We start from the raw sequence: 22,119 nt of genomic DNA, 5'->3' as shown, positions 1-22,119 counted from the left end.
ATTAATCGCTCCATTTGTGTCACTTGGGAAAGCCTGGCCCGGCGAGGATCTTACGAACTCCGCAGGCTGAAAGAGCCACTACTTCAAGTAGCGTCAAGGCGCGACTGGTAACGCCGTTTAAGATTTTTGGGGGTTGTACCTCTCGGCGTAAAACAACGACTTCCGGCGATAAACTTTCCACAGTCGTTGCCCCGGAAGACGTTTAAAACAATTTATCCCCGCCACGGGCTCCGGCACATTATTCTAATCCCGGATCCCGGGATTCGGAACGAGGCAGGATTATGGTTTTGTTCAGTAAACGCACTCGGTTTGTGATGATAAACATCGTCCTGACAGGTGGCCACCATGGCCAACATATGCCTTTTTCCCCTCGGAGGAGTGCTTAAAAAAGCAAAGACGTCACAACAGACAAAGGACCCACAAAAATGTGTCGTAAAAAAGTGCCCAACCCGTGCGCTCGTCTATTTCCGTCCGCTTGTCCTGGGCGGGTTTGGCAGATTTTATGCTTTCGGCGCGAATGATGGAAAACTTCGACGTGGAACCCTTTTTCCATTTCCACCATTTTTCAAGCCGCACAAGGGATGTCAAGTTCAGTTCGCGAAAGTCCATCAATAGGCGCGGAGGGCAAAATGGGTTCCTTGGGGCCACTCTCTCTCTCTCTCTCTCTTTCTGTCTGGTTGGGCCGCCCCAACGCACACTGGATTAAGAGGACGGGCTTTCTGCTACTTTCGCCGAAGGTCCTCCGTGTCGCTCCGCATTTTTGTCCCATCATCATTGTGTGTCAGGGAAGAGTTTGGGCCGTTTGTCGAAGATATTGGAAGCATTAGAGGGGCCCTTTTTTCACGGCACGGGGTGGGATTATTGGCCCCGGCCTGCGGGGCCACTGAATTTCAATAATTTATAAACACAGTGGCCCAGTCCCGGAGAAAGGCGAAAATGGTGCCCTGGGAGTCCTGCCGATCCACCCGAGTCGGAAGGCGCTGAGAGCAACAGAACAGGCACTACTTGGCACGCTGCATTATGCATGGTGCTGGTGACGAAGGTTGTGTTTGGCTGAATATTAACGGCCCATCATTCGCCGGCCGACAATCCGGATTTCGCCCGCTCCAACAGAGGAGAGCCTCGTGTGTATGAGAAGGGGCCAAGATATGTTTCTTTTTCCTCCGAGGCACGTTTCGGTTGAGTTCCGACGGTCCCGAATTGGCACCTGTCCCATATTTCTTGAACTCAACTCAACACATCATTATGACCCGGGTGGGAACTCAGCCCGGGAACTTAAGCCATAAAACTAGTCCGATTTGCGAAATGACAGTCACTCCACGGCTTGGGACGCAAATGACATAAATTAATTCCCAAACCCAGGGCTGGGAACTCCATGACACTTTAAGGAGCGAAATTAAATCACGGCTCACGGAACGATACAACTAGCGATGGAATTTGGTGGCCACCGCTCCACCCCAGAAACTTTGCCCGCCGGAAATCGCCTAAGCACACTTCAAAGCACCGCGGAATGTCGGAATGCAAGTCGTCGTCGTCGTCGTCGTCGTCGTCGGATGCAGATTTTATCTCTAAATGACGAAACTTTCTGCTCAAGTGAAAGCATTTTCCCCCCGGGGGGGGGGGGGGGGTGGCCCCCCCCAGGCAAGTCACCGTACGAGACATCCAGCGCGGTGTCTAACATATGTCTAAGGACGAGAATGCGGCCAACCGACGAGCCTGCCGGCGGGGCCTGTCTGAAGATGATCTTTATCAAAGATTCATCCTCCGTGGCCGAGTACCCGCCTTAGTACGATGCCGCAGGATAGCCTCCGGGTGGAAAAGGCGAGGTGCAAGTGCAACTGCAAGTGCATTGTTGTTGCACTCTGGATGCACCGGATAATTTATCTCGCCATCTTGCGCGCTCGGAGACGATGACAGTCCTTCCCGGATTGGTCCGGGGGAACAGGTAGAACGGCACGTGGCATCTCTTAAAAACGATAACACGCACATAATGGGACACTCGGAGTGGGCGATCTGTCTTCCGCCCGATTGCGCAATTCCCCCATTAAGGGTTCCGCAAACTTCGGCCCGAGCCGGGTGTGGCTTCACTTGGTAATTCCCGGGGTTTGTGGACAGATTTGAAACAACGGAACAACGGTGAAGCGAAAGCACAAAATCCGACTTTATGAACGCCTTCTTCTCTCTCTCGAGAGAGAGAGTGTTCCGTTATTTTCTTTTCCCCTTTTTTTTGTTTTGCTGCAAACTTTGCCTGGTCCGATTGGTCTGGGCCGAGTGGGCGCTGCCACCGTTTAACCCGCGCGTTCCGCGGAAAGTTATAATCGTGATTAAAACTTTGCTCCGAGAACTCAGCTTGTTTGTATGACGCAAGGAGCCCCGGCACATATTTAGTGCACTTTCGTTGCATAACAAACTAAAAGAAAGGGCGCGCAGTCGTGATTTAAGTCTCGTGAACCTTCTGGGCAAAAATTAATTGCGTCCCCCGTAAAGTTGCTGGTGAAGAAGAACGCGGGACACACAAATCAATGGCGTGCTATGAGATGGGATGCCCTCAATCGACCCTGGCCGGGTAAAGTTTGAGCATCGACAAACTTATGCTTTTTTTCGATGGAGACACCAGACGAGACTTTAACTTTTCACGGGATCGTAAACCGTTAACTTTGACTTCTGACCGAGTCCTCGTCCGTTAGTTCACTAAACTTTGTTGGGTCCCCGCCCGGTGCTGCCAAAGGACGAATGTAATACATGACAAATAACAACACGAGTGACGACGGCGCATTAGCAGAATTTTTTGGGGCTGGGAACTCACGCGGAGACGTCACTGAATTCCGGGCAGGACGGCGCGTGCCGATTTTTCCGTCTACTTTGTGGGCTTGTAAAGTTTTATCGTTTCCGGTCCGAAACCGGATTTTTCGGAGGTCCACCCCGATTGTTGTAATTCATTAGCATAATTCTATGTCCGAAAAGGGAGCCTACGAGTGGGCCATAATTGTGACCCCAAAAAAACTATCGATCGCTGACGACAGTCGCTGCTGGACAGAAACCATATTTTTTGTGTTCCTAAACATCACGATTTTTTTTTTTAATTTTCGTGTGGAGCTTGTAGTCAACAAAGAAACCCACAGCAAACACGCAAGCGGTCCTCCGCGAGTTGGCCGCATTTTTTTTTCGGGCTGGAGTCGCGCGGATTTAGTAGCAAAGTTCCCACGGGTCATTTTAACGGGTTTGCGTGCGTGACAGAGCAACAATCGCAGTTCGCAGACAGCACCCACGGGGACGATCTCGGCGATTTAACCCAACGAGCCCACGTGTGTCACATTTATGGCACGTGGCGTGGCCAACTTTAAATTCTTGTTTCTGCCCACGGAATGTTTATTTACTATTGCATTCGCTGACCCACCGCGATGCGGGATTGCGCGAGGCAAAAAGAATCTAATTTTCCAACCTTCCGACGGCCTTGGCCGGTATGTTTGGCCGTCGGCTGACCACCGACCGCCGGTTGTTTGAAACAAGACACGGACCGGGCCATAAACACTCATTTGCGGCCGCCCCAGGCCAGGCAGGCCTGCTGCTTGGAATTTGGAACGAGTGGTGTAAGCGGACACGAGAACCACAAATGCCGAGAGCCGTGGCGTGTGGCGATGAAAATCAATCAGGAAAAGCGTCATTGGCGGCTAGATGATGATGATGATGATGAGAATGTGGTGGAAAGCACGCACACGACGCGTGAATTGGATTCTTTCCCGATTCGCTTCGCTAATGATCACCTATCACATGTGCCATGTGTTAACCGCCGTGCCGTTATGCTTTCGGCCACAACGTCACGAACAACCCATCCCCGCCACGCACGCGAAAGAGGAGAGTTTTTGGTCGGCCACATTCGTGGCTCCCAAAATTAATTTATCACAAGACGCGAGCGAGACCGCGAGAAAGTCAACCTCACCAACACCGAAATATGGTAAACAGGTAACACGTACCGGCCCCGCACGTCAAAACGTTAAATTATCATTATCACACCGCCGACAACCGCATTTATGATTAACACGCGGGCGGCGCCTACACACGAGGGAAACGGTGGCGGAGGCGGCGAGTCCACACGGATCGATTTCAAGAGATCGTCTCCCCCGTTCTGCGGCGGTTCCATATTTGTCGAGAGCCTCATAAATCTTGTATAACGATGCAGAGCGGGAGCAACCGGTTCACTGTCGCCCACTCGCTCGCCGCTCATCGTTGTGGCCATTGTTCCGTGCTGGTCGTCGATTTTTTTGTGTATGACAACTCGAAGACGATAAAACAAACGTTTAAAGGACGGGCATTTAAGGGACAAAGGAACGGAAGAACAGAGAGCGCGCGTCCTGATCGGATATGGCATAATTGGATGGGGCGCACTAATGAATGATTTGAAATGAAAACGAAAGACGGACATTTCGACGGATTCATTGAAGACCAACCGCTTCCGGAGTCCTTTGGGTCACACGAAGGTCCGTTTTCGGTCCGATTCTTGCTGAATACTACGTTGGCTAACACATTATTTTCTAGATACTTTTACTGATCGATATCTTGTAAAGTATCGATCAAGTTTATGGTCGCTTTCAAGCTGACCCATTTCTTAAAGGGATGGAGATGAAGCGTAGTAATAAGCAGCTCAAACGGTAGCCAAACCGGCAGTAACCAGAAAGGAAGGTTCTACTGTGTGTTTGGTGGGACTTGAAGCGAACCGTTTATTATGAGTTGCTTTCGAATGGAAAAAAAACATTATATTCAGACCTTTACTGTCCTGGGTGATAATAAATTAGGATCAAGAGAAGATTGTGAAAAAAGATTGTTACTAGGGGGCTACACGAAGCGTGAAAACTAGCGTAAAATTAATTTGTAATGTCAAAACGTTTACGCTTCGTGTGGCAGCAAAAATATAAAAACGAAACGTGAAACGTGTTTACGTTCGTGTTTTTGGTCCAAGAAAATAGAAATCGAAGAGATATTAATTGATTTCTGAATTTTTTTATCTGTTTTTTCCGATTTTGTTGCTATACCAGCAAATAAGAACATAAATTATCCTCTGTTTGTAAGCAAAGCGTACGAAAAAAATAATTACGCTCGGGTTTACGGCTCGCGCGAGGCGTAAACGTTTTGACAGCGCCGCAGCAGTTTGGCATTAATCGTTAATGTCAAAAACATTACAGAACACCTCATGTAGCCCCACAGTTAGAGTTTTGCTCCAATAAGCTCCAAGACTTCTATAAGATAGGCCATCGGAAACATCTGAAACTAAAACAGTAAAATGCTTCTTGGACTCTCAGCATTTGGATTCCTGCCACAGAAGGAATCGCTTTCCCGATCGCCTTCTAACCCGTCGGGTACCGCGGAAGCGGGAACAAAGAAAGAGTGTCGACTCATTCCCACCGCTTTGAACCCAATTCACAGTCCAATTTCTTCCAATTCGTGGGGTCCAATAATTCCTTCATTCATTCATTTTTAACACCATTGGCCGACGTTCTCGCGCCACTTAATGGTCCTAAAGCGACCTAATGTACCCGGGAGCGATGTGTAATCGAGTCGCATATCGGCGCACGGCGCGCCGAATGGAATGCAAATTTAATTCTTCAATTGCGCGAACCGGACGGTAACGTTTTTCGGCTCAATTTCGTTACCGTTTTAATCTATCACTACGACGACGACCGAAAAGTGCAACATAATCGGGCGCCCAGCCCAGCTAGGTCCTCACAAGACGCACCAGACGTAGGCAAGTAGTAGTGTGTAACGGGGAAGCCAGCTTCACTTAGCCCTTCGCGCCCCGGGCCCCCCGTTCATTATGCATGAGGACCGCTGGTCCGTGAAAATGGTTTCCAGAGAGTCCTGGGGTTAACACGCGCCACACACCCCGTCGTCGCTTTCGTCCTGTTTTATTCAAAGCCGAGCCAAGGCGGCCGGGGTCAGGGGCCAGCATGAGTTTAGTTTTTCGCCGTGTTCCGCCGGCGTCCTGGACTCATCAAAAATTAAACCGAGCACTCCCGAGTGAAGAAAACGAGGCTACACCTTGACAGAGAGAGAGAGAGAGAGAGAGAGAGAGAGAGAGAGAGAGAGAGAGAGAGAGAGAGTGAGGTGCAAATGGGTTTCCCATAAAAAGTGGACCGAAAATACCAGAAAAAGATTACTTCTTCAAACTCCGGCCACTAACTCGGAGAAAAGCGAGTGGGACGAGCTCCGGAACCCGGTACGGCAACAAGCATGGAGCAGCACATTACTTGGAGCAACATACGGATGGGCACTAAAAACAAACAATACCGAGCAACAATGGGGACCGCTCAGTCGATCCGTGCTTAATTTTCGGTGCGTCACGATGTTAACGGGTTTATGGACACAGACTGTGTCTGCGGACATCGAGTGCATCCCACGGTGTCCTTGCACGGGCTTCCGTTTCCATTCCGTCCCATCCTTTTTTTGTGGGACGCTCTTTCTCGCTGCTCAAAGCTCGAAAAGAAGGTATGAAGAGCGGACTCTGCTTGACAAACATAACCTCAACTACATAGCATCGTCCCAGGCGCCATGTGGCTCGCTTTACATACCCACAGACACAGCCAGCCAGGGGCTTCTCGGGCACCGGATCCTGGACAGGATGCGCCAGGAGCATTCCCATGCCATCCTAATCCCCCCTGGAGCGCACCATGCTGGGCGGGCGTACATTATGTGCCAAAGGATGCCGCTCCACAACGGTGCAGCATCCGACAATCGGAAGCGCAGCGTTGAAAGCGCTCCGGCGATACACACTCACAAAAGGCCATCTTGTGCAAGGTCCTTCGTCCTTCGAAGAGGGGATTTTAAAAATCATAACGAGCTGCTGTCCCTGTCCCGGCTGCTTATCGCTCCACACGCACCCAGCACGGTCCCGCTTTCGCTTTCATCTTTCGCCGCCACCAGCGCGCGTCCTAGATTCGCTTGTCCATTGGCACTGCAAGCTCCACTCCGTGCATTAACGAATCCAACACCCAGCAGTCCCTCAAGAAAAGGGAGTCCTCCCCGTTTTTCGACTCCACGCTTTGATGTGATGTGCTGTCAGGCTAATCATTTAGCGTGCGCGTGAAGGGATTTCCGGCATAATTTCGGCTAATTCAAGGGCTAAATGTCGCTAATTTAAACGGAACACCGAGCTAGGGGACGCACAAATCATTCCAGCAACATTGGCGGTGGTGTCACATTAGGTGGTCATTAGGCATAACGGGGGCCGATCGCTATGGCCCCTCGGTGGACTAGCGTTTTAATATTCGCCTCTCGAGTCCGCCTTTCGCACACTAATAGTTCCATTTATATGCCCCCGTCCGTCCATCCCGGCGATCGTCGTTCCCGGACTTTTATCACCTACTTAACCCGGGCGGGGGGCTCTACGCGAGCCTTATTTCATATTCAAGCCAACCCAGCCTGATTAATCTCTCTCTCTCTCCGTGTTCGCTATGCCCGAGACCCCCGAGAGTATTCTGACCACATCGGGCACACCGGACTGGGGGGCTCATAAATTTCAAAGCCCCCACACAACCCCTGCCTGGATAAGAGGCAGCAGGTTGTTGCCTCGGCCCAGATGGTCCCGGAAAGGTGTTGGATAAAAAGGATGCCCCTCGCGGAGAACTCCAATCATATCTAATTTAAAGCCCTAGCCTTAATCGGTCTCCTCCGGAACGCGTTGCCGATGGCACGGCACCAGTTTGTTATGTTTTATTGGTTGCCCATGATGGGCATCGAAAATTTATTCATCGAACCCGGGACAGATTGCAAACATAAACACTCCGTCCGCCGTCCGGACACCGGGTCCGTTTTATTGTATCCACATACGTCATCTGGCGCGGAATCGATCGCGAGGATCAATTGACGAGCGTTGGCATGTTCCCGCTGTTTTACAACCGTCAGGGGGCTTCTCGTGAATTATGCATTCTTAAGCTGTCTTCGAGGAACGGGGTCGGCTGGAGTGTGTCTTGGTGAGCCCTAAACAAACTCTCCCGGCCAGGTGCTTTAACTCTTTTGGATAGAAGCGAAGAGAAAAAACGGTGTCATCCTTTATTTATCCTGCACTGAGCACGGCGACCACGGCGGCCACTCTCGGGCCTCTCTGCTTCAAGAGGATCCTTTCTCTCCCGGTGCGAAGAATGGTGCGCAAATAGAACCTCATTTATTTCGATGTCGCACTCGAAGGAACCTGCGCCAAAGGAAGCAAATGGCATCCTAAATAAATTACAACCCACTTTAGTCCCCGGGCGGTGCCGGAGTTTGTTTTTCCAAAGCTCCTTAACGGATCGATGGCGTCGAGAGAGAGAGAGGTCAACAACCACCGAACGCAAATGATCATCGATCTCGCGCGACATGTCCGGGGCGGGAAAAACAAACTCTTGCCGGGGCGTCGGGGCAGCGGGGACATAAACAACAAATTAAGGCTTCACTGTCACCGTATCCTGGTACCATGGGGCGCCCCTGAAACGGATCAATTAATCAAAATGCTTCCACAGCCCAGTTCAGGCCGCCCCGTTTCGGTTCGAGGGATTGGAAATTAATCAAGTCTCGATATCGGAAAGGACCGTACGGGAGACGGTCCGGGGTCCTGTCTTGGTGTTGTTGTGTTTCGGGCCATCCCTGCGTGCGGCACGCACGCTGCCCATCAAAATCGGAAAAAAGGACTCCCGCTCCGTGAGGGCATCAAACTTCCGGAACCCCGGTTCTCGGTTGTGTAGTATAACCGGTCGCCTCAGATGGATTTTCCTCGCATTGCTCCAATATTTATTAGATCCCCCGTCCGGTTACCGATAAATTTCACCCGTTTTTTCCATTCCTCGCTCGCGCACCGGAACCGGAAACTCATTTCGAGTAGCCAGCCCCACCAGAGAGGGCGACGACGACGAATCACAATAATTTGGACCCCCGGATTCGGGTTTCCGTTCGCTCGCTTCCGGTACGACCACACTGGGTGGGTTAATAAGTGGTAAGGCTCCGATTTTTACCGAAAGTTGCAACGAAATGAAATGGACATTCCGCGTTAGGCTTCACTACTTATTATCCCACCCTGTGGCCCCTGGCCGGACCATCAGGCTTTGCAGCACGAAAGCACGTCCTTCGCCCATTTGGTCCCCTTTTTTCCACTTCACAAATCGTGGGGTTCACAAACCGCACGCACCAGCACCAGCCACCAGGTGGATCCCCGTCCTTCATATAATATTCTGGCCACCGCCATCTTATGTAAGGGACCCCCGCTTCCCGTACTTCCTGTGGGTTAGACCATGGAATGCGCTAGAAAAATCCGAAGCCCTCAGCGACGTCCAGAGAGACCAATGCCCGTCGTCGTCGTCACGACAAGATGCGACACCGAAGGACGCGAACCTGGTACATACCTGGAAAGAGTCGAGAAAAAAGAGGCAACATGAACACACCGGAGCGAGGAGCGAAACCGGAAATCGGGTGTGCCAGGAAAAATGCCATTAACAATTCTAGATTCATTGCGGCGGCTACGAAGACGACGACGGTGGGGCTCTGATTGTCTGTTGTGTCCCAGTTTTTCCACCCCAGGCCCGGTCCAAAGAGTGAGCTTTCTGTTTTTACCGTGGGTACCGCCTTCAAGCGCAAGGACGGGGGCCAGTGAGATGATGGAAGGACTTTTGTCAAGGATGAGTTAATACCTTGATTACGTCCATCCGTATAGCCCCCCCGGCCGCGAGGGACAACGTAATAACAACGTCCTGCTGCCTTGTTTGTCCACGGTCCAAACTTGTTTGGTGCAAATAGCGAAGAAAAATCCTTCCCGCTTCTGTGGGTGTCCTGTGACTCCTTTTCGTGCGGATTTGGTGCCCGATGAGGTGCAAAATTAAGCCAAACAAAATGCGTGAAGAAATTCGAAAGAATTGTGCAAAGAATGTAGGACCCCTGTCTGTCTTTCTGTTTTCCAGATCAATAGAGTTTCTTGTGTGCAGTGGCCCAACCGAAGGACGCCCCGGAACTTCATTTTATTGCGTGACAACGAACACTGTCCCGACACCTTCGCCGGGATGGCGGCCAAAGATGTTCACGAGCGCAGTAAAAAAGCGAGCGTCCCTTTTCGATTCGCTCCGAGACCCGATTCCGAAGGATCCGTGATCAGTCTCTGTGTGTGTTGTGTCTTTTTTCGGAGTTCGAAGTGTGCCAAACACTTTTTCCAATTGCGGAAAAGCTCCCACAAATGCAACCCATCATCACGACGGACGAAGCCGTCTGTCCACCGGGGTCGGTCGGATGCAAAGTCGGATGTCCTACATTCGTTCGTTCTATTGATTTCAGCAGCAACACCGGTGGTCGGTCGGTCGATCCGTGCGACGTTTGGTGCGGGTTTTGTTCTCCTCGAACTTTTCTTTTTTGCGCCCCAAACACTTTCATCAAATTTGCATTGTTCCATTTGCTGGTGGAAATTCAATTAAACACATACATACTGCTGCTGCTCGAAAAACGAGACGTCGGCGATCCGACGACGGCAGCATCCACATCCTAATGTGCCCCCCCGGACATGAGCTTTTGACGAGACGAGAGTCTCTTTAGGCGGCGGCGATAGCATCGATTCCGGTCCGGCCACGGTTGAGTGCCTTTCATGAGCCAGCGTTCCAGGGAGGGAGGTTTAAATTGGAGATTTTTATGGTTGGCTTCAATTAAACTGCTTGTTTCGCAGCGCAGAATACTTGATCGCCTGTGATGCCCGCCCTCAGGGCACACTGAATTGAACGGGGAAGGTAATACGAGGGCTCTTAGTCTAATCGCCAACACGTACCGACAATGGGAAGGACTGAAAGTGAGCAGTAGCCTGTGTAAATGAAATTCGAATGATGCGGTCCATACAGAAGGCGTCTGCTTCGGCTGCCATTAAAAGCTTTAGTGACCAATCAGCAAAATAAATTGGGTAACGTCTCGTGAATACTTCATCAAGTCGGTAGATCCAAACTTATTGGGTTCATCATAGAAGTTATTGGGTTTTCATTGCTCTTCACCGACTTTACTGTGATTTAACTGACAGCTGTTTGACAGCTGACAGCTGTACTGTTTCTCACACCTCTCCTATATAACAACGCTCGAAAGGTGTTTGGGAGAGGAACATGTTCTGTATGATTTTCAGAAATAGTAAAAGTAATTTAACAGAATACGAGCGCAGGTGAACGCCCCAAGCGGTAAAAAGAATTCGAAAAACATAATGAAACGCGTGCAATAAATTCCGATCGATTAAACAGATCGATTCCAGTCCCAGGCCCCAGCGATCGATTCAACAAGTCAACCGATGGAGGATACGCCAACCAAATTTGATTGCAAAAGTAATTACATTCGGCGTGTCGTTGTTGGGCATATGCATGTCACGGAAAGCGACTCCGAATATTGTCACATTTAATTGCGTGTTGAGGGATTCGTGATTCCCACGCCCAACCTCAAATCGTGGCCGCTCGAACCGAAATCGCGGAGCTCCGCGGAGCGGGACCAAAAAACATTCCAAATTGCGAGAAACAATCCGAAAACGATCCGCACAACACAACGAGTTTTATGATTCGATATTTTATTATCGGTCCAAATAATGAGGCCGGTTCTGTTCTGGCAGGCAACCCGGGCCCCGTGTAATGTCGGCGTAAGCTTCTTAAGGTGAATCCTCAGAAGGGGAGGGCCACCTGTTCCGTGGGGCGAATTTTTTTTTTTTTTCGGCGTGCCGAAAACGCTCGCTGAGTCCGTCCGCTTTTGCCATCTGGTGGAGTGGTTCTTCCGGAATAGCACCGAGCGGCATTATGTTCCATCATTACGCGCCCGAGAAGTGAGCTCGAGGCAGAAAGGTTCCTGGGGTCTGTGCGTGCTCTGCTGCTGATAGACGTGATGGAGTGGATTAATCGGAAGTGCGCACTCTGTGATACCGGGAACCGGGTACGCCCGGTGTTGTCAACGGTGTGGAACCGCTTCCTGGCTTCACCACCTGGGCCATATGGCTTTTTCCAGCTTTCCGCAGGTCAGGGGCAGAATTTTAAATTTAATTTCAAGATTTGAGACCTCATTCAGCGACGCTAAGACCCCCCCGAAAAAAAACTCCGGGTTTGTGTGCCAAGCATCCGTTAAACGCTAATAAGAGCACTAAGCAGCAGCTTATTTCGTCAGCCGGAGAAAGGAATATTAATTTACAGCTTCTTCACGTGCTTGGCGAGCCTTTTTTGCGCCACAAAATCTCTCTCCGGTTGAAGACGCCTCATATCCTTAAAAATGGGACGGAACTTTCCCCGGTGATCCCCTATTTTAGAGTGGAAATTCCGTATCTGCTCTTAGAACACGCAGACCCACGTCGTCGTAAGCGAGGAACGTGGTTTACCTTTCCCGGCCGATGATCACTATCCGGGGACGGGTCCAGAGGTAAGCAATCGGGATAATTTACTGACAGCGGCTGCGGTCGGTATTATCGACGTAGAAGTATGTAGCGTTCGTTGGAACGAAATGTCGGAATCCGCACACCGTTTGCGCGGATTAGCACGCCCGCGAGGAAATGTGGTCAAACCACCCGGCCCGGAAGCCGATCCTTTTTGCAACCACAAAGGATTACTTGCTCGGAATACTCGCGAAAAGTTTGGAAAAATCCCAATGCCCACTTCCCAGTGAGGGCGAATTTCATTTAACCCCCAAAGCAGTTATTGGGGGACCGGCGGCAGCGGCGAGTGAAACGGCCCATTCAAATTGAATGGAAAAACGTGGTTCGTTCGAAGTTCGATATCCACCCAGAAGCCAAGAAGGGGCTTTTATTGAGGTTTTCGACGTCGCGTAAAAATGCGATTATGGCTCCATTTCGGAATTGGAAGCTCCACTCTTAAAGAGTGTTCTCCCTTTCATTAGGGACATTCCTCGAAAACATGGTTCCTTTCCCAAATGATTGTATGATGGATCTCTGTGACAGATTTTGGACCAACTTTTTTGGCCCAACACATTACCTTTTCAAGGACCGTACCTCGTCGTGACCTCACAGAGCAACACATGCACGTGGGCAAAACGTGTGCTACCCAAACGTGACGACGACGACGACGACCATTTGTCGCAACACCGGGAGCTGTGGGGTGGCTGTTGGTGGTGGTGGTAATTGCCAAATAATGATATAGGCAATTAGTTTTGAAGCCATCGTCGGAATGGTCGCGATGGTCGGGTGGTGATGGTGCTGGTGTCTGTGGAGCGCAATAGACCGTCTCCGCCAACAACCCAGCACAAAGCACATCGCCGCCGCCACGCGAACGATGATGATGTATAAAATGTTGTGGCCAAAAAATGGGGCCTCCTCGTTCAGGGTGCTGCTATCGATTAATGCTGCGCACATTAAATTAACATTTTGCACCCATTGTGATCGGCGGTCGTGTTGGTTATTAAATTTGGCATCCACCTCCGCCGGCGGCTCTATATTCTAATCAGCCACAGCGAGGCCAATAAATTACCGCCCAGGACGATATCAGCAATTCAAATGCCGAGAAATTGTCAAAACTCGAACCATCTTGAGATGGTCCAGGGGGGCAGGATCATCCGGGTAGTTAATCGCCCCGCGATCGATCGCATCGATCCATCCCGACCGGAACAGACCATGGTGGGACCGCGTTACGGTGTGCATCGGACCGGAACTCAATACTACCGCCGGCGCCGGCGATGGAAGAGAGACGAGTAATTGCACATCCTTTGCCAGAGTCTGCCACCGGGTAGTCTCTTCCATCGCGCCGCCCGTTGTTTGCTGTTACGTGTCCGGAGGTCGGAACGACAGTTGTGCAAACAAGCTGCGCGCCGGCCACAGATGTGGGTTTCTGGTTGCTGGTCCAGCAGTAGCAACAGAAGTTTGTTTGTTGATCCATTTCTCGCCGTGTCTGAACCGCGAAACCGGGCGACTGTCAAACAAGTGAACCGGTTGAGAACCGATTCGCCAGGGAGAGAGAGAGAGAGAGTGATGCCTATAAATAATGATTAATCAGAGCGAGGCAGCAATATGCCTGTGCCTAGACATTGATTTTTGGCGTGATGAACTTGTCACTGTAACGGTCGCCACGTCGTCATTACCCGGGGCGGGTTGGTCCGTTGCCCGCCAACCCATTAGCCATGCCGCTCGGCATCATTAACCGCGAAGACACACCATTTGCACCGCCGTCATCGGCGAAGTGGCCGCCAAATGAGCCCTGCATCGGAAACACTTTCACTCGCTGCAAGGGCCATGCCATGCAATTAACCTGCCGACCGGTTCAATTGTAGGGAACCTGTGTCCTCCCTCGCGGACATATTTTAACGATCCTCCCGGACCGACCGACAGACCGGGAGCGATTATGCTTCGTTCCGGACACCGGAATTACAAGCGCCGTACTCGACAGGGACCCACCTAAAAAGGTCAACATAAACCCCATCATGTCGTCATACACATTCAAATTAATGGAAACGGATTATTGGCCACCCCAATCCTGCCGGGGATGATGATGTTTGCTGACCAGTGTTCCGGTGTTCCGGTGTGTGCGCCGCACCGTCAATCATCGCCGTTAAGCAGGCCAGGCCAGGCCAGCGTTTTATGTTACAACGGCACGCGTCCTATCGCACCTTTCATCGTCGTGGAAAAACCTAATCCCGACCCGTCACGATTTATGCTAAGTTCAGCGCTGTTGCTGGTGGGCAAATATTTGACCCGAGAGACCCACCGGAGAGGTCGGATTTGGACGCGGTGATTATGATATGCCCCTGTGTGTTGTTTGCCAGCACAACAACACACTCCGAGTTCGATATACTCAAATCCTGATGATGGAACCTCGGAACCTCCTTTCCATCCAGCGATTTGGACAGAGATTCCGTCCACCGTCAAGGATCAAACGGCGTGGCAACTGGTGGTCCACTCTTTGATCCTGCCGAGCAAGGTGTTTCACTGGATGAGTCGTTACGCAAACACCCCCAGAGAGACATCTCGCGCCAAAGGACGTCTTCTCCGGATCTCGGGTTTGTCAATTGCAGGGTTCGCGGGCAACACGTGGCCCGGACACGCAAAGCAATCGCTGGACACCACGCTGCTGTTGCTGACCGGACGAATTGTTCGACCTCGGGGAACCCAAGAAAAGGGCTGAACCCTTGCGACGACGGCTGACCTTGCGTGTTTAACTTGCGTCCATTCATCGGCGTGCCAGCCAGGCGGACCTTGTTTCCTAGTTCTTGCCAGCCATTTTGTGCCCTGGCCTGGGGACTGGGAAAATGGTGGACCGTGCGCAGAGCAGTCGCTCACCCAATTAACGTTGATCAAAACCGGTTGCCTCCCGCCGAACGATGATGACGGGACAGGTCCGGGACGGGCCAGGACGGTCGATAATTGAATGTGCGTGCTCATGCTTTTGCAAAAACGGACCCTCTGGTGATGTTTGTCCATTAACCGTAACTTTTTGTGCAATAGTTGGACCAAACTGCGCGTTGGCCTTCGATTGAGTTAGAAGAACGGTCACTAATCGTCGGGAGGCCTCGCCCGGGAATTGGTAGGATTGGAGCATGAATTTAACAATATCAACCCAATCAAGTTCTAAATGTGGCACAATTTTTAAAGTTATCAGTGCCGGCGGCGGCGGCGATCCTGGGGTTCGGATCGAAAGCGAAATACCCAAAGAGCCCCCGAGGAACCCCGAAAGAGAGTAATGTGTGTTTGTCAAACAACTTTCCAATTCAAATCTTCTACGAAACCCTCCGGAGGGCGTCGTAGAGTGAGCCACCCGTAGCCACCCGGAGCCGAACACGGAACGGAGTGCAATGCAGCCCAATTCCGACCCGAAATCTACATACAGCACTAGAATAAACGTTGAGCGTTTTCTTTCGGAACGTCGGATCCTCGTCGACGGTTGCCATTGTGTGGAGGCGAATTAAATTTTCCGCCACTTCGAATCGAACGGTTCCCTCTCTGCAGCAGCAGCAGCAGCAGCAGCAGCAGCAGCAGCAGCAGGTTAGTGAGGTCCCGGACGACCCGATTTCGATCCATTTCGAGCCGGTCCCATTCTTGGCGGGGTTATAGATTCAAGAGACAGCCTCTCGGCGCCGACTGACTCGCTGCTCTTTATTGGATAACAATAGGCAGTGGCCGGACACTTGATTGGAGTCACTTGAGGAACTTGGCTTCTAGGCCCTTCTCTAAGTCACACTCCTGCAGTCTCCGGACATCTCCCGGGCAACGAAAAAAAAAAACCAATCCCATTCGAGTTCGAGCGCTCGTTTGGCGTTTACATTTGCATTTTGCATCACCAATGAACTGAAACTAATTAGCGACACCCGAGGCCCGGGGGCCGGAACGGAACCGCAATCACCGATCCCGAGCCGGAGTGCCAAAGTGTTAAACGAACAGCTAAACAAACGGGACAGATCTTACTTGCGGTTGCCGGAGCCCAACCAACAACACGCAAGGCGATTAAATCAATTATCACCCTCTGGCGCGCGCGCAGGCGTAATCGATACGCACACCACGCAAGACGCAGCCTGGTGTAATGTGTGGCCACTAACCGAAGGAGGCGGTGGTGATCGGTGAAGCGCGAACCGAGAGATTGTGGTCGCAAAACGATCCCCAGCAGCAGCCAGCCCAATGGGGAAACCTATTGGCATTTTGGGTCCTTCACACCCAGACACTAGAGAGGAACGCGAAACAATCGTCCAGTAGTTCTGCGTAATCTGTTTGTCGGCCACAATAAATATGCTCCCCCTTTAATGCCTCTCGGGGATGATGCTTCCTCTGCCCAATCATTATCTTTTACGAGCCCCCGGAGCTCCTGCAGGAGTCAGCCAGATGGTGTATGTTTTATTGTGCGCGAGGATGTGGTGGCCACAGCAAAAAGCTCGCCCCACGCCCGGGGGCCAAACGAGGCCACAAAGGCGTATAGATTAATGCAACAGCCATCCTTGCCGGAGTCCGCTCGCTCTCCCTCTCTGGGTAAGGCCGCGGTAACTAACGACATGTTAAATCACGCGACAAATGTCAACCCGGAGCGCACCGCGTGCCAAAGATAAACACAATCGCCTAACCGACCGACTGGCGGAAGGAACAAAAAAAAGAACCAACGCCGATAGTAATAAAAGTAAAAAGTTACACCCAAGCCGGCATCGGAGGAGGACATTACGGAACTATCGACACCCTGATGGGGCGTCCGGTGGATAATGAGTCGTAGCGATGGGAAGCCGTCCGCGAAAGCAGACAGACAGTGCGGCCAGCTCTAACGGGTCGTGGGTCATTGCAGACCGCACGTGGCCGCCACGGATCGCTATCGTGATTAGAGACATCAAACCAACGTCGGATTGCCCGCATAATCCTGCAGCGTGCGCCTGGGACTGGCCGGGGTTTTATTATTAGCTAGGCGGGCCGGGGTTCTAGGAACTTTTCAATCCAGCCCGGGCTTTTCAATTACCGCTTATCGTTAACAGCTTGACTAGGCCATTAGACAGCGCACAAACGGCCAGCTCTGTTCGGAACTCGGTTTTGTGAGCCCGAGAGCCTGCCTGCCTTTCAATTAATTTCAACATCGACGACCGAGGATTCGGTGGCCGAGTAACAATTATTTAGGACCCCCAGAAGAAGGGAAAAAAACAGGGAGCCATGGAACGGCGTTTTGCTGAGCGACTTATCAAAGAGCGGTACTCGCTCGCTGCTTATTAGTCGCCTTTTTGACCTACTTTGCGACCTACACAGAAGCACCCGGTCCGGCCCCGGGTGCAATAGGCATCCGGTAACCCCACGCGGCGTGGCAAACGGGTTTGGAGCCTGTTTTTAATTTACAAAAAGTGCCAAGCGTATCGACGAGGTCTGTGGCACACTTCTACCACCCTCACTATCGTCGTCGTCGTCGTCGTGTGCCATAAATGCTGACCTTCGAGTGTTAGTAGTTTGTAGTAAAATTTAAATTGAGAGATACAATTAGTACTGCGTAACGTGTCCGCGACACAAATGACCAAGGCGGCAACCGAAATAGATTTGGGCGACCATCGTCGTCTTGGGAAATTAAATTAATCTAGAACTTGAAAATCGGACTTTTTTCAAAGCTAGATAAACATTTCTCCCATCTCTCTGCTAAATCGTCTTTTGAAACATACCAAATAGTCATTCGATTTCGCACTTGCAATTAGGAATCGAAGTGCTGCCAATGCGTGTCCCATCGAAGAAAATGAATGAAGTCTAGTGAATACAGCGGAGGGGAAAGCAACTCCCGGCCAAGTGCGCTGCTTGTGTCCAGAACCAATTTTTACTTTGTGTCTAGGAGTTTGGTTTTAGGAGCTTATGATACACCAACCCTTTCTGGTCCCATCAGTAAGTCCCCTTTTTTCGGAGTCCTCCGACACTCTCTGCTTGTTAGATCAAAATCGCGATTTAAAAATTAAAAAAAATGCGATCTTCCAAAAGCATGATCACCGTAAGTTTCGACAAGTGTTTGATGCACTTCCGTAACAGTTTTCTTCAGCAGTTAGCAGAAAAGCAGTGATCCTCGCCAAATGTCATTTTCAGACACGAAAGTCGACATGGTCCTCTTCAAAGATAAGGTACAAACTAATTTTTTTGACATGAAATCATTTGCCTAGTATCAAAACAAGGTAATGTTGCCGAAAAAGCAAAACTAGGAGGTCCAAATTAACAACTAGACCCTTCTGTTTAAGAGCCCGATTTTATTGTTTTAGCCCTGGTAAATCGGATCCGTTCCGCATTTTCAACAGCACCACCGAATGTCGGCAGGGCACAGATTTAAGGCGCACAGCCAAACCCAGTGTTTATTAAGTGCTGCTACGAGTCTGTGATTCAAATTGGAAGCCCTCCCGAGCCCGAGGCTCACCGTCACGGAGGGCACTCCTCGCGAGTTTATTCCGGTTGCTACTACTTTCGATTCGACGCACTCGAAACACGACGATAACGAACCTTTTGCAACACACCTTTGTGAGGCCCGTGGCGTCCGTCGTGTACAACGTCGGTGGTCGGTGCTTGGAACGAAATCAATGCACTCACACAGGACGCAGGGTGCACTGAACTGCATTTCATTACGAATGCAATGCAAGTGCACCGACCGTGGCCGTCGTCGGCCTTCGACGGACGCGATTGTGTCATGGCACAATTCCGGTTAAATAACCCAGCTGGCTGGCTGGATGTTGGATCATGTATTTTGCGTGTTTCGCGCGCAAGAGAAATCGAGGTGTTCGCTAATTGAGTTATCCACAAGCCACGGCCACGGCCCCCGGGCTGGCGTTCAAACTTCCCTCCGATGGATTTGAAATGACCCCGTCGGCCTCTTTCTTTCGCTAGCAAGAGGTGAAAGCAAGTCCGAAGAGGGGCGCGAAATCTGGCCACTATCTGGCCATAAGACGCCAGCGGCCAAACTAATCAGCCTCTCGCCCGCCACGTACCTTACCGAAGTATCTCGTTACACGCTTTACGACACGCGACGTGACGCGGGCGCATAAATCCGGCCTCCCTTTCGAAAACTCGGCAACGGAAGTTTGGCGTAACATCCACCACGAAAATTCCGCGTGATCGCACTGTAAACGCATTTTGAAATAATTTAAGCCAACGCCCGGGGCGATTGACGTGGCTGCCGGGCCCCGGCCAGTCGACCGGGTGGGTGTGCTAATTATTGAAATCGTTCAACACCTACTCTACATCAATATATTTTATTTCTACCGCCTCTTTCCGGCGCCCGATCGACGCCGATCGGATCGAGTGTGCTTTCGAAATCCCTCCTCCGTCAATCTGCGCCGTGCGTTGAATTTAATTGGGGACGCCATTCCTTCAGCACGCGACTCACGATCACCCCCCGTTCGGCAAATATTATCAACCGTTAGGACGCTTAATTATTGAAACCGCTCCTTCCTTCTATCGCACCGTTTTGACCGGTGCGCGTTAAGAGTCACCTTGCGTGCCGGCCTCAATCCGAAAGAGGACCACCAAAAAGTTTCCAAAAAGTCAATCCATCAAAAAGGTGGTTTTTGCTGCTCCGACGTGGCCATAAGCGACGCGGAGAGCCCACAAATCGGATTAAGAACGCTTCAACTGTCACACCACCGTCATCCGTTCTTTGATGGTCGGAAACGGAACGTAATCCGCTTGTTGTCCTCAACCAACCAACCAACCAACCAAGGCAGACGGGGTTTCTGCTGCCAGCGCGCCGATCGGCGAAAAGATTAATTGATTTTGCGTTTTCAATAATCGACAATTCGTGGCAAACAGTTAATCGCACCATTCTTTGAGCGTGCCAAGCCAACCCCCGGCGGGAACCACGTTTGGGGTTAAATAGGGTTTAAAATAAGTTCCTTCTTCAACAAGGAGCAAAACTGTTGGCCACTCTCTCGCTCGCTCTCTCTCTCTCTCTCCGTCCGATCAATTGACGTCAGGGGGGCGCAGCATTCTAACTCGCACCGCCTCATTTATTAACGCGCGCCGATCGTGAGGGAATTCACCATCGCCGCGGATGGTTTTGTTTGGCCAACACAAAGCAAAACCCGCGGAAATGGGACCATCCGCGAGTCCGCACCGGCAATTTGCATGCTAAAAAGATCACGGCGGCCTCGAAAGAAAGAGCGCGGCAATTATCGGAAGATGAAATGCTAAAGATCACGGACAGCCGGTCGGGAGATCGGTTCGAACGGCCGCTCTATCTGAATTGATTTAAATATTTGAAACGGGTTGCAACCTCGTTGTGACTTCCGTTCCCGCCAGCTAAAAAAACAATCCGAATACTGCCAAACCACCAGTTGTCCTCCAGCACAGCTTGCAGGACCCCTCAGCGGCGAACGGGCGGCCGCGAGTGAATTTATTTTGAAGTTTACGCGCGCGCGCGCGCCAGCGCCCGTGTTTATTTATTTACTTGGATTACTGTACCCCCGGAGCGAGTGATTAATCCGGCCCGGTCCGGATTGCCGACTGCCACGCCTGCGCATTTTAATCCCACCTGAACACCCGCGATCGTAACCGCGATCCCGCGATTCGCCCGCGAGGCCAAAAGCATAAAAATCGCTTGATCACCGACCATGTGAGGCGCTCAAATTATGAGACAACACAGCCACCTCATGGTCCCACTTCTTTTCGAATGGCACCTTCCATTGGAATGACTTCATTTGGTTCTCCCGGGCCACCGGGGACTTTGTTTTTATTTATGCCGTCGTAAGTGTAAATTACATTAACCAGACGCGACATTTGTACTCTCTTTCAACACAGCGCCGAACGAACGCCCAATAAACAATCTTAAGCGACGGTTATCATGAGGCTTTATTAATTCCTCATAACATTCATCCATCACCCCAGCAGCAGCAGCAGCAGCATCCGAGGGGAGGCAATTCATTTGATTCGCAAACGATAACGACCGACAAGCCGGTGAGACCCAAAGAATTCGCCCTCTCGTGGGGAGCGTGGGATGCAAAAAATGCGAATGGAAATTCGCAACTAAATCCGTCAACGTAGCCACGGACACACGCAGCAGCAGCTGTTTTCTGGCCAGTTAGCCACAGACACAGGCGCAGGGGCGGATCACGTGTTTAGGTGATGGAATGGACACGCGGCGGATCGCAAGGGATGAAGTTCAAGCAGTTGTAAACAGACGCCACAACCACTTCCCGTACCCGGGGGGAGATTCCATTCATAATGCGCGGGGGTTCTCTCTATCCGATTGCATCACAAGCGGTGCAGCAGCGTCCGCAAGTCACCCGGACCCTAACGATGGACCCTGGCACTCGCGCCATTTAACATCATAATTTGCCGAAATTAATGTCTCAATCGTACGGATTTTCACCTTTTCGTCATGCCGCGTACGAGGGCCCTGCCACGCGCAATATTTATGATCCGCGCAACACACACAGATACAAGCACGCCCCGCAAAGTGCAGTGTTCGATCGGGGGCGAGACCCCCGACTCAAGACGTAACGGCCCCGGACAGGGCCTGGGGTCTCTCGGTGGGCGAAAGAGAGCTTTTGCGGCTTGAATAAATAATCCTGCAATCCTGCTCGCGGCCGTCTCGGCGGAAGGAAGAAGTGTGTTCGGGCCACTCCGTTCCGTCGGCCCAACAACATCCGACACGACGACGCGCAGGAGATTATAGAACCACCGCGGGCGGGTGATAAAAATAGCTAATATCTGACGGAATGTGACACACCGGCAGCGACCGTGACACGCCG

General features: G+C 51.2%; 1 protein-coding gene across 1 annotated transcript in view; it reads right to left on the bottom strand.

The window, feature by feature from the left end:
* Positions 1 to 22,119, bottom strand: part of LOC131205865 (heterogeneous nuclear ribonucleoprotein L) — a 99,733-nt gene that overhangs the window by 61,971 nt on the left and 15,643 nt on the right. The gene's annotated exons all lie outside the window — the stretch shown is intronic.

The sequence above is a fragment of the Anopheles bellator genome, chromosome 1 (genome assembly GCF_943735745.2).
Source record: "Anopheles bellator chromosome 1, idAnoBellAS_SP24_06.2, whole genome shotgun sequence".
Classification (NCBI taxonomy): domain Eukaryota; kingdom Metazoa; phylum Arthropoda; class Insecta; order Diptera; family Culicidae; genus Anopheles; species Anopheles bellator.
Note: the sequence above shows the minus strand (reverse complement) of the source record. Positions and strands in the feature narration are given on the sequence as shown.